This window comes from Podarcis melisellensis (genome assembly GCF_964234715.1).
Source record: "Podarcis melisellensis genome assembly, chromosome: 3".
NCBI lineage: Eukaryota > Metazoa > Chordata > Lepidosauria > Squamata > Lacertidae > Podarcis > Podarcis melisellensis.
Window position 1 is genome coordinate 11,541,754 of NC_138530.1, and position 13,231 is coordinate 11,554,984.

A 13,231-nucleotide genomic window follows, 5' to 3' on the forward strand; every position below is an offset into this window, starting at 1 on the left:
AAGGGCTCAGAGCATCTGCCTTGCGAAGCAGAAGGTGTCAAGTTCGATTCTTGTCATCTCCAGGTAGATTTGGGAGAGAATCGCTGCCTGATAACCCAGAGAGCTGTTGCCGGTCTGTGTAGACAATACTGGGCTAGACCATCAGAAAGCGTTGTCTAAATTTATGTGGCAGGGGGGAAAACCCAGAATTAAATATACCGTATTTTTTTGCTCTATAGGACGCACTTTTTCCCTTCCAAAAGTTAAGGGGAAATGTGTGTGCATCCTATAGAGCGCATGCAGGCTCCTTGGCTTCAGCGATAGCAACGCGAAGCCTCCGAAGCGCAGAGGGAGTGCTCCCTCTCTGCTCCTTGGCTTTGCGTTTCTTTCGCTGAAGCCTGGAGAGCGAGAGGGGTCGGTGCGAGCAACCCCTCTCGCTCTCCAGGCTTCAGGGATAGCCGTCTGAAGCCTTGGAGTGCAACGGGAACTCGTGCTGCGCTCCGAAGGCTTCAGGGATAGACTCACCTGGATTCAGCAGAGAGGGAGAGCTGCACAGCACCCCTTCAGCGAAGCAGGAGGAGAAATGGAAGGGGCTCTGTTTCTCCTGTCGCTTCGCTGAAGGGGCGCTGAGCAAAGAGGGGGAGATTTTTTTTTTTTTTTGTTCTCCTCCTCTAAAACAAGGTGCATCCTATGGTCGGGTGCGTCCTATAGAGCGAAACATACAGTAAATTACTAACAGATTCAAAAGAAAGAGGGGGATTTGAAGATATATTTTGATGCCGCAGCCCTTTGTTGGGTTAAGGAATGGATTAAATTAGATAATGCTGATGTTCTTGATTTGGAGGGGTTCAACAATGTATTCGGTTGGCATGCTTATTTGTGGTATGATAAGATAAAGGCTCATAAAGGCTTTAAAAACCAAAAAAAAATAGAAAATATACAATGTTTGGATAAAATATAAAGATCTCTTAGAAAGGAAAACACCTAGGTGGCTTTCACCGATGGAAGCAAAGGCCCAGAAAAAGTTAAATATGGAGAGTACCTGGTTGAGATATTCTGATTTGCTGTTGGAAGATAAGGAAGGATACAAATTAAGACCATTTGAGCAAATCAAAGATAAATTGGATTGGCCACATTATTATCAGATTAATGAATTGTTTAAACTTGACAAGAAAAATGGTTTTGCATCAGAAAAAACCCAGTTGGAAACGGAGTTGTTAGATACTAATGTTAAAAATTTATCAAAAATGTATAATTTATTGCTGGAGTGGCACACAAAGGGGGCTGGATGTGGCCCAATCACCTTGTAAATTCGGCCCGCGGACGGTCCAGGAATCGGTGTGTTTTTCCATTAGTAGAATGTGTCCTTTTATTTAAAATGCATCTCTGGGTTATATGTGGGGCATAGGAATTCGTTCATTTCCCCCCAAAAAATATAGTCCGGCCCCCCACAAGATCTGAGGGAGAGTGGACCGGCCCCCTGCTGAAAAAGTTTGCTGACCCCTGAGCTAGATGGATCAGTGGTTTGACTTTCTATCAGGCAGCTTCCTATGTTTCTATGCTCCCTTGTTCGGTAATTAGTCTGTGAGGGTTGAGTGGTGTTTCATCAGTGAGAACAAATCATTAGAAAAAGGTCTCTTGATAGATGGAAATCTCTCTCTGATTTTGAATGGGATACCCATCAATGTTTGGTGACACAGAGAGATGTCCCAATTGCTATTTAAGTGTCTTGATCCATAGGGAAACTGATTATCCAAGGTAGGCGATGGCCTGTACATTGTATTAATCGTGCGAAGAATATGTTTTCTGCCTTATCTTTTTCTGCTATTGCATTTTTGGTACGATTGTAGTGACTGTGATGCTTACTTATTTTTAAGGTTATTGTGAGCCATTTTGAACTCAACATTGCTATTGGAACGGAAAGGTAAAGGGACCCCTGACCATTAGGTCCAGTCGTGGCCGACTCTGGGGTTGCGGCGCTCATCTCGCTTTACTGGCCATGGGAGCCGGTGTACAGCTTCTGGGTCATGTGGCCAGCATGACTAAGCCGCTTCTGGTGAACCAGAGCAGCACACAGAAACGCCGTTTACCTTCCCGACAGAGCAGTACCTATTTATCTACTTGCACTTTGACGTGCTTTCGAACTGCTGGGTTGGCAGGAGCAGGAACTGAGCAACGGGAGCTCAGCCCATCTCAGGGATTCGAACCGCCGACCTTCTGATCAGCAAGTCCTAGGCTCTGTGGTTTAACCCACAGTGCCACCCGCGTCCCCTTTGCTGTTGGAAAAGCAGGATGCAAATATCAAAAGAGGGAAGTCAGTAGTCCCAGGTTTCTAGAGAGATAGGAAGGCGAGGTGAGACAAAATCAGCACCTTAGAGAGGGACTAATGCGTGGGTTTCAGGACCACAGATAGCAACTCAGCAGCAGAGATAGAACATACAAGTTGTCTCAGCGATGCCTTTGAGCAGCTGGCAGATCTTAATAGCAGAGGTGGGGAACCTCAGACCCCGGAGCCCAATGTGGCCCTCTAGCCTCTCTTTCTGGTACGCTCCCTCTCCCCAGGCTACACCAATCACTGGCCCTGCTTCCGATCCTGTGGCTTCCCTCCCTCCCGGATGGAATGTGTCCTAGAGTTCGGATCATGTCTCTGTGAAAGGACAGAGGGGGTTGTGTGTGAGTGCATGTACTGTGCAAAGGTGAAATTTGCATTCATTGCTCCACCTACGGGTGCCTCCAGCCCCGCCTTGAAGGAGATAAGGATACAAGAATGAGATACATTATATATATAGATCTACAGATACAGATGAGATGGAGATATGGATATACTTCCATACCTCGGCTTACAGACGCTTCAGGTTGTGTGTTTTCGGATTACGAACGCGCCAAAACCCGGAAGTACAATAACGGGTTACTTCCGGGTTTCAGTGCTCGCGCATGTGCAGTAACACTAAATTGCACATTGCGCAGAAGCGCCGAATCGCGACCCACATGTGTGCAGATGTGGCGGTGTGGGTTGCGAACGCTGCGGGTTGCGAATTTAAATAATACTAATACTAGATAACAAACAATGTCGTGAAGTTGTTAAATAGCCATTGAGTTGGGAGGTGTGGGGTCAAATCCACCCTTACCAATAGATCCTCCCACACGGATCACGTTCACAACCCAAGCGTCCACTGTATAGATATATAGCTATAAACCGTATTTTTCGCTCCATAGGGTGCACCGGACCATAGGGCGCACCTAGTTTTTAGGGGGGGGGAATCAAGAAAAAAAATATTATTTCCCCCCCAGCCCCAAAGAGCAGCGTACAGGCTGCACGCAACCTCTCCCTGGCGGAGGAGTTGCGCGCGGCTATGTCACAAGCCAAGGCAGCCAGTGGGATGGATCCCGCTGGCTGTTTTGGGTTCCTCTTTAGCCCCATGCAACCTCTCCCTGCCGGGAGAGGCTGCGTGGGGCTAAAGACACCATAGCCATGTGCAGCCTCTCCCTACCGGAGGGGCTGCAAGCGGCTATCCCTGAAGCCTGGAGAGTGAGACGGATCGGTGCGCACTGACCGCTCTCGCTCTCCAGGCTTCAGCGAAAGCAACGTGAGGCCTTTGGAGCATGGAGGGAGCGCTCCCTCTGCGCTTCGGAGGCTTAGCATTGCTATCGCTGAAGCCAAGGAGCCTGCATTCGCTCCATAGGACACACACACATTTCCCCTCAATTTTGGGAGGGGAAAGGTGCGTCCTATATAGCGAAAAATACGGTAGATAAAGATACAGGTATGCAACACATTTCAAATTAAAAAGTGTCTGTGCAGCACAGAAAGCTGCCTTAAACTGAGTCAGACCATTGATCCTCCTAGCTAAGTACTGTCTACACATGAGGTCCCTAATGTGGTGCCCATGGGCACCACAGTGCCCTTAGACACCCCCTTGGTGCCTTTCAATGCCCTCTGCCCTCCCATTAAAATTTTGGGAAGGTTTTTATATATCTACATATATACATACACATTGAGGACTGGGGATGAAGGCTCTTGCATTGATTGCAACTTGGGCACTATTGTAAAATTGCTGCATTTTTATTTTATTTTTTTTACTTGCTTGTTTCCAGGACTAAATCAAGAAGATGCATCTTTTGACAGTTGAAGCCTGGAACAGGCTGGATCTCAAGGAGAACTTTCTCTCCTATAATCTCCCGGGGCTTTTAGGATCTACAAGTGAGACCCTAATCTAAGTTCCTTCCTTTACCAAGGTAATGTTATCATCTACCTGGGGCAAGACTTTATCTGTTGTGGCCCCAGAGTTGTGGAACGCTCTCCTCCGTGAGGTCTGTATTAATTCTTCATTGGTAGCCGGGGGGGCGGGGGGAATTCTGCTATTTATTTGGATGTTTGGGGATTGGTGGAGATACTTGTGTAATTAGAAATGTTCATTTTGATTAATTTAGCTGAGGTTGTTTATTTCTATTTCAAATGGATTAGTTTTATTTGCATTTTCAAACAGTAAAAAAATTGTGAGCAGGTGCTCTTTTTTAGAAAGATGGTGTAAATGAATAAAATCCTCAAAGCAGGGAACATGTTTTGTTGCTGTTTATATTATTCTTTATTTACAGAAATTGTACTGTATAATGTTTGGACGATCTGTTGAGCATTCATCCTTGATTTGCTTGCATAAAGCTTATGCCAGAGTCTAGATCATATCTGGTCTTTTTGGACATTTGTTTAGGGGGAGGTTATATGGCAAATAGGGACACGGGTGGCGCTGTGGGTTAAACCACAGAGCCTAGGACTTGCCGATCAGAAGGTCGGCAGTTCGAATCCCCGTGACGGGGTGCGCTCCCGTTGCTCGGTTCCTGCTCCTGCCAACCTAGCAGTTCAAAAGCACGTCAAAAGTGCAAGTAGATAAATAGGTACCACTCCGGCGGGAAGGTAAACGACGTTTCCGTGTGCTGCTCTGGTTCGCCAGAAGTGGCTTAGTCATGCTGGCCACATGACCTGGAAGCTGTACACCGGCTCCCTCGGCCAGTAAAGCGAGATGAGCGCCACCCCAGAGTCGGCCACGACTGGACCTAATGGTCAGGGGTCCCTTTACCCTTTACCTATTTGCCAAATGAGCATTCATTCTCCATTCATCCTGATTTGCTTGCAAGGTGTTCATTCATCTTCTATATTATATTCATTCAGCTCATACATTTCTGTGCATCTTCCCCATCGCAAAACTCAGTTCTCTGTTAAAGTAGATCTGTTGCAGCAAAGGAGTCCTTGAATCTACTTTAATTATACAAACTTAACGTTCCAGTATGTGCAGTCTGGAGACGCTCTGAGTTTTAAAAAAATAATACCCAAGAACTTCCTGCTTCCCTCTGCACCCCTATCTATATCCCTTCCATAAGAAATCCCTCATACTGTGAAATTGTAAAAAAAAGTAAAGGTGAAGGGACCCCTAACTATTAAGTCCAGTCACGGATGACTCTGGAGTTGCAGCGCTCATCTCGCTTTACTGGCCGAGGGAGCCGGTGTTTGTCCGCAGACAGTTTTTCCGGGTCATGTGGCCAGCATGACTAAGCTGCTTCTGGCGAACCATAGCGGCACACGGAAACACCGTTTACCTTCCCACCGGAGTGGTACCTATTTATCTACTTGCACTTTGCCATGCTTTCGAACTGCTAGGTGGGCAGGAGCAGGGACTGAGCAACGGGAACTCACCCCATCACGGGGATTTGAACCGCCGACCTTCTGATCAGCAAGCACAAGGCTCAGTGATTTAGACCACAGCGCCACCCGCGTGCTTCTTTCATTACAATGTGTAAGAGGATTGGATCCTGCCCAATATACACATAATAATATTGTACCAATATACACATAATAATATACACATTATTTCTTGTAAGGCAGGCATGTCCAAAGTCCATTTCGGGGGGCCTAATCGGTTTAATCCAGCCCCTGTGGCCGTTTATTTCTTGGGCAAAATCCTTTTAAAAAACCCTCAACAACTTTGGGGTAAAATCATAAAAAGCTCAACAACTTCAGTCCGAAAAAAGGTCAACAACTATTGTTGGCCCTTTGGTCAGCCCTCACAGCCCTTCACTTCATCAAATCTGGCCCTCTTTGAAAAAACTTTGGACAACACTGTTGTAAGGTAAGGGAGAGAAGAGGCTAGGCGTGGCTCCAAGTGTAACTCCCCCAGAAAATATTGTTGTGGCAGAAATGGCCCCCCAATATTCCACAGCCCACATGGTGGGAAGAGGTCAATGGGGTCTATTACGCCCTCCAAAAAGCTCCACACACAAATGCAGGGCACCCACAATGTTGGGTGCCCCCTCAATGTGCCTGCACCCCTCATTTTTAATAATATAGTCTGTATAGCCCACTCTTCACTGAATATTTCAGAGTGGAGAATATAGCAATGTGCAAAAAATTACAGAATCAAAAAATAATAATTTCAAATTAAGTAAGGTAAAGGTGCCCCTGACCATTAGGTCCAGTCATGCCCGACTCTGGGGTTGCGGTGCTCATCTCGCTTTATTGGCCGAGGGAGCCGGCGTACAGCTTCCGGGTTATGTGGCCAGCATGACTAAGCCGCTTCTGGCGAACCAGAGCAGCGCACGGAAACGCTGTTTACCTTCCCGCTGGAGCGGTACCTAATTATCTATTTGCACTTTGACGTGCTTTCGAACTGCTAGGTTGGCAGGAGCAGGGACCGAGCAACGGGAGCTCACCCCATCACGGGGATTCGAACCGCCGACCTTCTGATTGGCAAGTCCTAGGCTCTGCAGTTTAACCCACAGTGCCACCCACGTCCCTTAAAATTAAGTACTCCAGCATAAATCAGAAGCAAAAAAATTAAACAGCTCCGAGAACAACTATTAGAATGTCCCTATAACCCAAAGGTCTGGGTAAGGAAAAGAGGGACACCCAACCAACTAAAACAAGAAAATGGCCTTATGAAAATGTCCAGTCCATCGTAAGTTCCCAGTATACATTGCAATCTTGTGAAACAACAGTAGAATTAAAACCAATTCAATGCGAGTATCGGTGAATTGCCGCTTACAGACAGCAGGGGGAGTGCTACACTCATTCCATTACTCTCTGAATTTTTCTCCTGCTGCTCTGTTCCCTTTCTTCGATTCCTCTATAATAAGAGTGCAACTTTCCCAGAAAGAAATATGGCAGCAACAAACAGCCCTCACTGCTTGATTTTGAGACCACAAAGTTTCCAGACAGGTTACCCCCCCCTTCCCATTTCTCTTTCCCAAGCGATACCCGACATTCCTGAGCTACTGGGCACGCTCAGTCCCCATCATTGGGCCATTGTGGGGGGTAGATTTTTAGTTTGCTTTGTACTTTGCAAGGCATGCCTGCCACCTGCAGCATGCCAATATATCCCTCCTGTTTCTTGATGTACCCATTCCTGTGGGTATTCGCCCCCTGAATTTGCTATCAGGAGGAGAAATTATTGACTGCTTCCATCAAGCAGTGACAACATTTTAGATTTGCCTTCTTTTTTTTCTATTGGGTTTAAAAAATAAGTAAAATACACCCAGCTTTATTGACTGGCCGACTTACTGATCAGAAGGTCGGCGGTCCCTTTACTTTTACACATATGGGACACGGGTGGCGCTGTGGGTTAAACCACAGAGCCTAGGGCTTGCCGATCAGAAGGTTGGTGGTTCGAATCCCCGCGATGGGGTGAGCTCCTGTTGTTCGGTCCCTGCTCCTGCCAACCTAGCAATTCGAAAGCACCTCAAAGTGCAAGTAGATAAATAGGTACCGCTCCGGCGGGAAGGTAAATGGCATTTCCATGCGCTGCTCTGGTTTGCCAGAAGTGGCTAAGTCATGCTGGCCACATGACCCGGAAGCTGTCTGCGGACAAACGCCGGCTCCCTCAGCCAATAAAGCGAGATGAGCGCCGCAACCCCAGAGTCGGTCACGACTGGACCTAATGGTCAGGCGACCCTTTACCTTTACCTACCAGATTCAATCTCCTAAGAAATGTTTTGTTGACAAAAGGAACAACCCTGGGGTGCTAGTGTCAGCCACAGTGGCCCTGGCATTTGCACAACTTTGCTTATTACCTGGCCTGCCATGCAAGCCCTCCCACCTTCAGAGGTACAGTTGTTGGCAATCAAAGACGGGGCCTTTTCAGTGGTGACACCCTTGAGTTGTGCACTACTTGTTCCAAGGTCATTTGGCTTGTTTTCCTTTTGGCATCAGGTAAAGGCTCCTCCTCCCTCTCTCCTAGGCCTTTAAAGGTTTGTTTCAATTTTGCCCTTTCTGGTTTCAACCTTTATTGCTGCTTTTAAAATTTACAGGTTTGCTTTGGCTACTATTTTTTTTGGTGACTGAAAGGCTTGCTTTTTAATGTGACTTGTGTTGTGAAGCTTCCCCTCACCCTTCTGTATAGCCCAGAGAGATGCCTTGAAAGTTTCAGTCGAAAGACAGTTAGGAATCTTTAAAATACAGTGGTACCTTGAGTTACAGATGCTTCAGGTTACAGACTCCACTAACCCAGAAATAGTACCTCGGGTTAAGAACTTTGCTTTAGGATGAGAACAGAAATCGTGTGGCGGAGGCGTAAGCCCCCATTAGCTAAAGTGCTACCTCAGGTTAAGAACAGTTTCAGGTTAAGAACGGACCCCCAGAACGAATTAAGTTCTTAACCCAAGGTACCACTGTATATACATGCACACATAAGTGGAAATCGATAGAAAAGAAAGTGGTATTCTATCAAAGGGAGGAATGCATTTGAATCAGAAAACATGCGTGATCTCAACAGAAATGTTCACAGCCTACAGCTTCAATCCTACCTGTGCATGATTCTCCTGAGTAGACATTCACGAGATTGCAATGTTCATATATCAAATTCTGGATATCAGTTTGCCTAGAAATTCAGTTCTGTTGAGAAAACCCCTTGACGCGAACTATCCTAGTCTTGTGCGTTGCAGAGGGTTGATCTGGATGACCCCATGGTGTCCCTTCCAACTGTACAATTCTATGATTCTACCCCCACCCCCACCCCCATTTGATGAGAGCGTCCTGGCAAATTGCGCTGAATACTTTTTTTATAATATATTTTTTTAAAGCAAGCGAAAGAGCTCCCGCTGTGACTTGCATCTGCCTCCTAAATGATCTCTAATAAGATTTACTTAATCCACTTGAAAAGGAGGGGAACGCTTTTTTTGTCCCCCAATTTGTTTAAACATCTGAAAGTTCGCAAGGTTGCGACCCCTCTTTCGGAAAGGGGAATCCCTTGCCACCTGTAAATATTCTGGGGGAAACAGTTGGGAACAATGAAACACGTGCTGGTTAACTGTTGCCCGGGCAACGGTTACGGTTCATCCGTAGGGGGTCTCAGGCCCCACCAAGGCTTTGTCCGCAGGAAACGTGGGCCAGCTGTTGCCGAATAGCCATTGTGGAAGATCATTGTGAACTAATAGTCAGCCGCACAAATAGGCCCCTGTTCGTTCTCAATGGGTTTTGTCTTTTTTCAAGGGGGGTGTTCCCTGCACCTCCCGCAGCAGATAACTCTACAAGTTAGCATCGTGAAAACAGCCCTTTTCCTGTAGATGCATAAATATCCCATTTATAATACAGTGGTTCTCGAACATTTTTTTCTCCAGGCCAGAACTAAACAAAACAAAATTGCTCTTGGATTTTTTTTTATTGATAAGAAATACGTTGGAAAACACGAACAGGGTTGTCCTCAGTATCATTTGCTCACATTTTGAAAATATATCTATTTGTATTCCGCAAATGGGGAAAAAACCCAATTGTTTTGATATTATACTATGCTATGTTTAAATGTTCTTTGATTGTCCTTGAGTTTTTCTGCATTGCTGGTCATTCTCTCCTGCCCCACCAGTGTGGCACACCACAGCCTTTGAGGAGCACTGATTTAATAGAATGGACACCAGCTTAACATTGGTTACTTAGGGCCTTTTCATATATAGGTTATGTCAGATGGCAATGGTGGTTGCTCATGAGTAACCAGTCAGGACTCTGACCTGTCTTTTACAGGTTTTAATTAGGTGCAAAACTATTTACAGTGCAGAACCACAAGTTCATGTCTGCCTCAATCGCAAGCAGGATCTGGGAGTGGTCGTTTCTGGGTCCCTCCCCAACATAAGAGCTTAGTCAGCCCCAGCCTTTTGCTTCCTTCCTTTGCATTTTACACCTCTGCACAAGGAGGGCGACGAAAGAGGCATGCTTCCCTCCTGGCCGCCTTTCCCCACCATCAGATTGATGCGGTGTGGCCCTGGGGCTCCCAGCAGCATCTTCTGGTCCCTTCCCCTCTTCCCCACTGGAGGTGTGGCTTTCCCCACCACAGGAATAGGAATTGCTTTGGAAGATTTTCAGAGGTTCCCTGTAACTGCCCCTCTGCCTCCCTTCCCTGTTCCGATGGCAGTCCCCTGACAGGTTAGATATAGCAGAAATATCCAACAGGATGGTGCAGAATGATCCTGGGTGAGGGAGTCAGAACAGTTAGGATATTCTGAGTTCCTGGAGCAAAAAACATTCCGCCATGGATATTGCAGCTCTCTGGTCATCCCCATCTGCGTTCTTGGGGGTTGCATCTCTGGGGGTGGCCCAAACAGGCCATCTCAAGATCTCACAAGAGCCATTGAAGCAACAAGGCAGGACTCCCTGGTCCTCAATGGGGTAACTGTGCCCCTGAAGGACCTGGTGCATAGCCTGGGAGTCATTTTGGACTCACAGCTGTCCATGGAGGCGCAGGTCAATTCTGTGCCCAGGGCAGCTGTCTACCAGCTCCATCTGGTACGCAGCCTGAGACCCTACCTTCCCCCGGACTGTCTCACCAGAGTGGTGCATGCTCTGGTTATCTCCCACTTGGACTACTGCAACACGCTCTAAGTGGAGCTACCTTTGAAGGTGACCCGTAAACTACAACTAATCCAGAATGTGACAGCTAGACTGGTGTCTGGGAGTGGCCACTGAGACCATATCACACCAGTCCTGAAAGACCTACATTGGCTCCCAGTCCATTTCCAAGCACAATTCAAAGTGTTGGTGCTGACCTTTAAAGCCCTAAACAGCCTCGGCCCGGTATACCTGAAGGAGCATCTCCATTATTGTCGTCCAGGCCAGACAGCTCTGAGGGCCTTCTGGCGGTTCCCTCCCTGCAAAGAATGAGGTTGCAGGGAACCAGGCAGAGGGCCTTCTTGGTAGTGGCACCCTCCCTGTGGAACACCCTCCCATCAGATGTCAAGCAAATGAACAACAATCTGACTTTTAGAAGACATCTGAAGGCAGCCCTGTTGAGGGAATTTGTTAATGTTCGATGTTTTATTGTGTTTTTAATATTCTGTTAGGAGCCGCCCAGAGTGGCTGGGGAAACCCAGCCAGAGGGGCGGGCTATAAATAAATTGATGATGATGATGATGATGTATGAATAGAAGGACTGGCCTCGTGACCTCGCAAGCTTGGATCCAAGTCACAGACTGAGAAATCTCTGCAGGCAAATGTGATGGCATGACAGCGATCTCACAGCTACCTGTAGAGGTTACGCGATCTGGAGGCCTTACAATCCCAAGGTGCATCTTGAGCATGTATGGGCAAAAGGGCTGATAAATTCACAGTTGCGCAGCAAACAATTCACTTACAGTACGTTGCTCTATTTTTGCTCTGTTAAACTGGGTTACTCTGGAAGAGGCCCCCACTATGATAGCATCCACAGTCATAAAAGGCAGCTGGTATTAAGTAATTTTGGCAAGATTTATCATGCAGGAGCAAGAACGTGACTTCTGGGATGTTTACAGGTAGGGTTTCCACCTTCTGGTATGGGCTGAAACTGTGTGATCTTAGCAGGACACACCAACTCTTAAGTGATGCCTCTTCCATCATTTTGGTGGTAGAACATCTGCTTTGCATGCAAAAGGTCCTAAGTTCCATCCCCGGCATCTTCAGCTAAGGCCAGGGAGAGAACCCTATCTGAAATCCTATTGTCAATGTAGACAATACTGAGCTACATGGGTCAGTGATCTGTCTCGGTTGTTGGCATCCATCTGTTTCGGGAGACAATGGAAGAGTATGCCCTCAAGAGTGAAGTCAAACTGTTGGAGAGTTGCGTGGCAAGTTCCTAACTGCCCCTCCAGGTTGAAATGATGACACATGACACAATTATTAAGGTTAATGGGCTTAAAAAGGCCACAACTTTATTGGTTACAGGTGATGAGCGGTATTGGCTTAGGCATTGGTCCTAACCAACTATATCTGACTCCAGCCCGTCTGCTTGAAGTCCGGGAAGGGTTAACCACCAGCAGGGGGAGTCCTGCTGATGCACATCAACTAGGAGCTCCCCCGGGGTCACCAGTAGGGGATGTAACTTAGGCCCTAACTTCCCTAGGCTTTGGACAGGGCCACACCTCCTGGAATCCATTAATGGACTACCCTTCAATATGTTGGGCAGGTGATGGCACTACCTCCCCTCTTCCAACTATACCAATGCCTAACCGCCAATACCCAGAACGTTGTGACGATTTGCTACGAGGTAGGCGAAAAATCAAGTGGCCAATTTGCCGAGTGGAAAAATTCCTACCAGGCCCCTCAGTGGCAACCAGCCGAGGTGCTTAGCAAGGTCAAAGAAAGAAAACCTTATAGGGCAGGAGGGTGGGAAAACAGGAACAGCTGGTGAGTGGACAAAGAGGGAGATCACCGGCTGCGTCCTGCCTTTATAGGGCAGGCCACTCCCCCAGATCAACCCGATTGGCCGGCTAGGGGGTGATGCAGCCTTAAGGAGGAAGTGGCTTTACAGTACCTGTTGTGGCTTTAGAGACCTACCTATATGGGAGAGACATGTTTTAACTGCTGACTCCTGTGTTGGTTTTGCTGTGTTAGCAGCAACCAAGTGACCTCCCCATGGCACAGGCCTGGGCAGTGTGTCTGGAGGTCCTGGGCTGCCCAGACGAGAAGACTCCCCGCTCTCAGCTTCACTGATGTGGTCCAAAGGAAAGCAGAGCAATATGTTTGCCACCAGCTTGGCTGCAAGAGTTGCCGGAAGGAGGTATACAAGGCGCCATCCAACCATCTTAGGAAGGCCCTTCCAAATTTGTGTAGAGTTTCCTCCTTAGCCTTTTCTTCTTCTGAAGACATCCCACAAGGCAGCAGAGGTTTAGAATCAGAGTTTTTAGGTTTCAGGGCATTGGCTTCCTCCCCCCAGGCAGTAGATAAGCAGAACAAAGGAAAAGAGGTCTTCTTACCAGTTGGAAACTTTAACAATCACAGCAAGATAACAAAGAACTTCTGGGTTTG

At 47.2% G+C, this 13,231-nt stretch overlaps 1 long non-coding RNA gene across 2 annotated transcripts in view; it reads left to right on the plus strand.

The window, feature by feature from the left end:
* Positions 1-13,231, plus strand: part of LOC309366117 — a 96,448-nt gene that overhangs the window by 67,351 nt on the left and 15,866 nt on the right. For both annotated transcript variants that reach the window (XR_014166520.1, XR_014166521.1), the window contains exon 2: positions 4,075-4,215. This is a non-coding gene — a long non-coding RNA (uncharacterized lncRNA). The remainder of the gene's footprint in view (positions 1-4,074; positions 4,216-13,231) is intronic.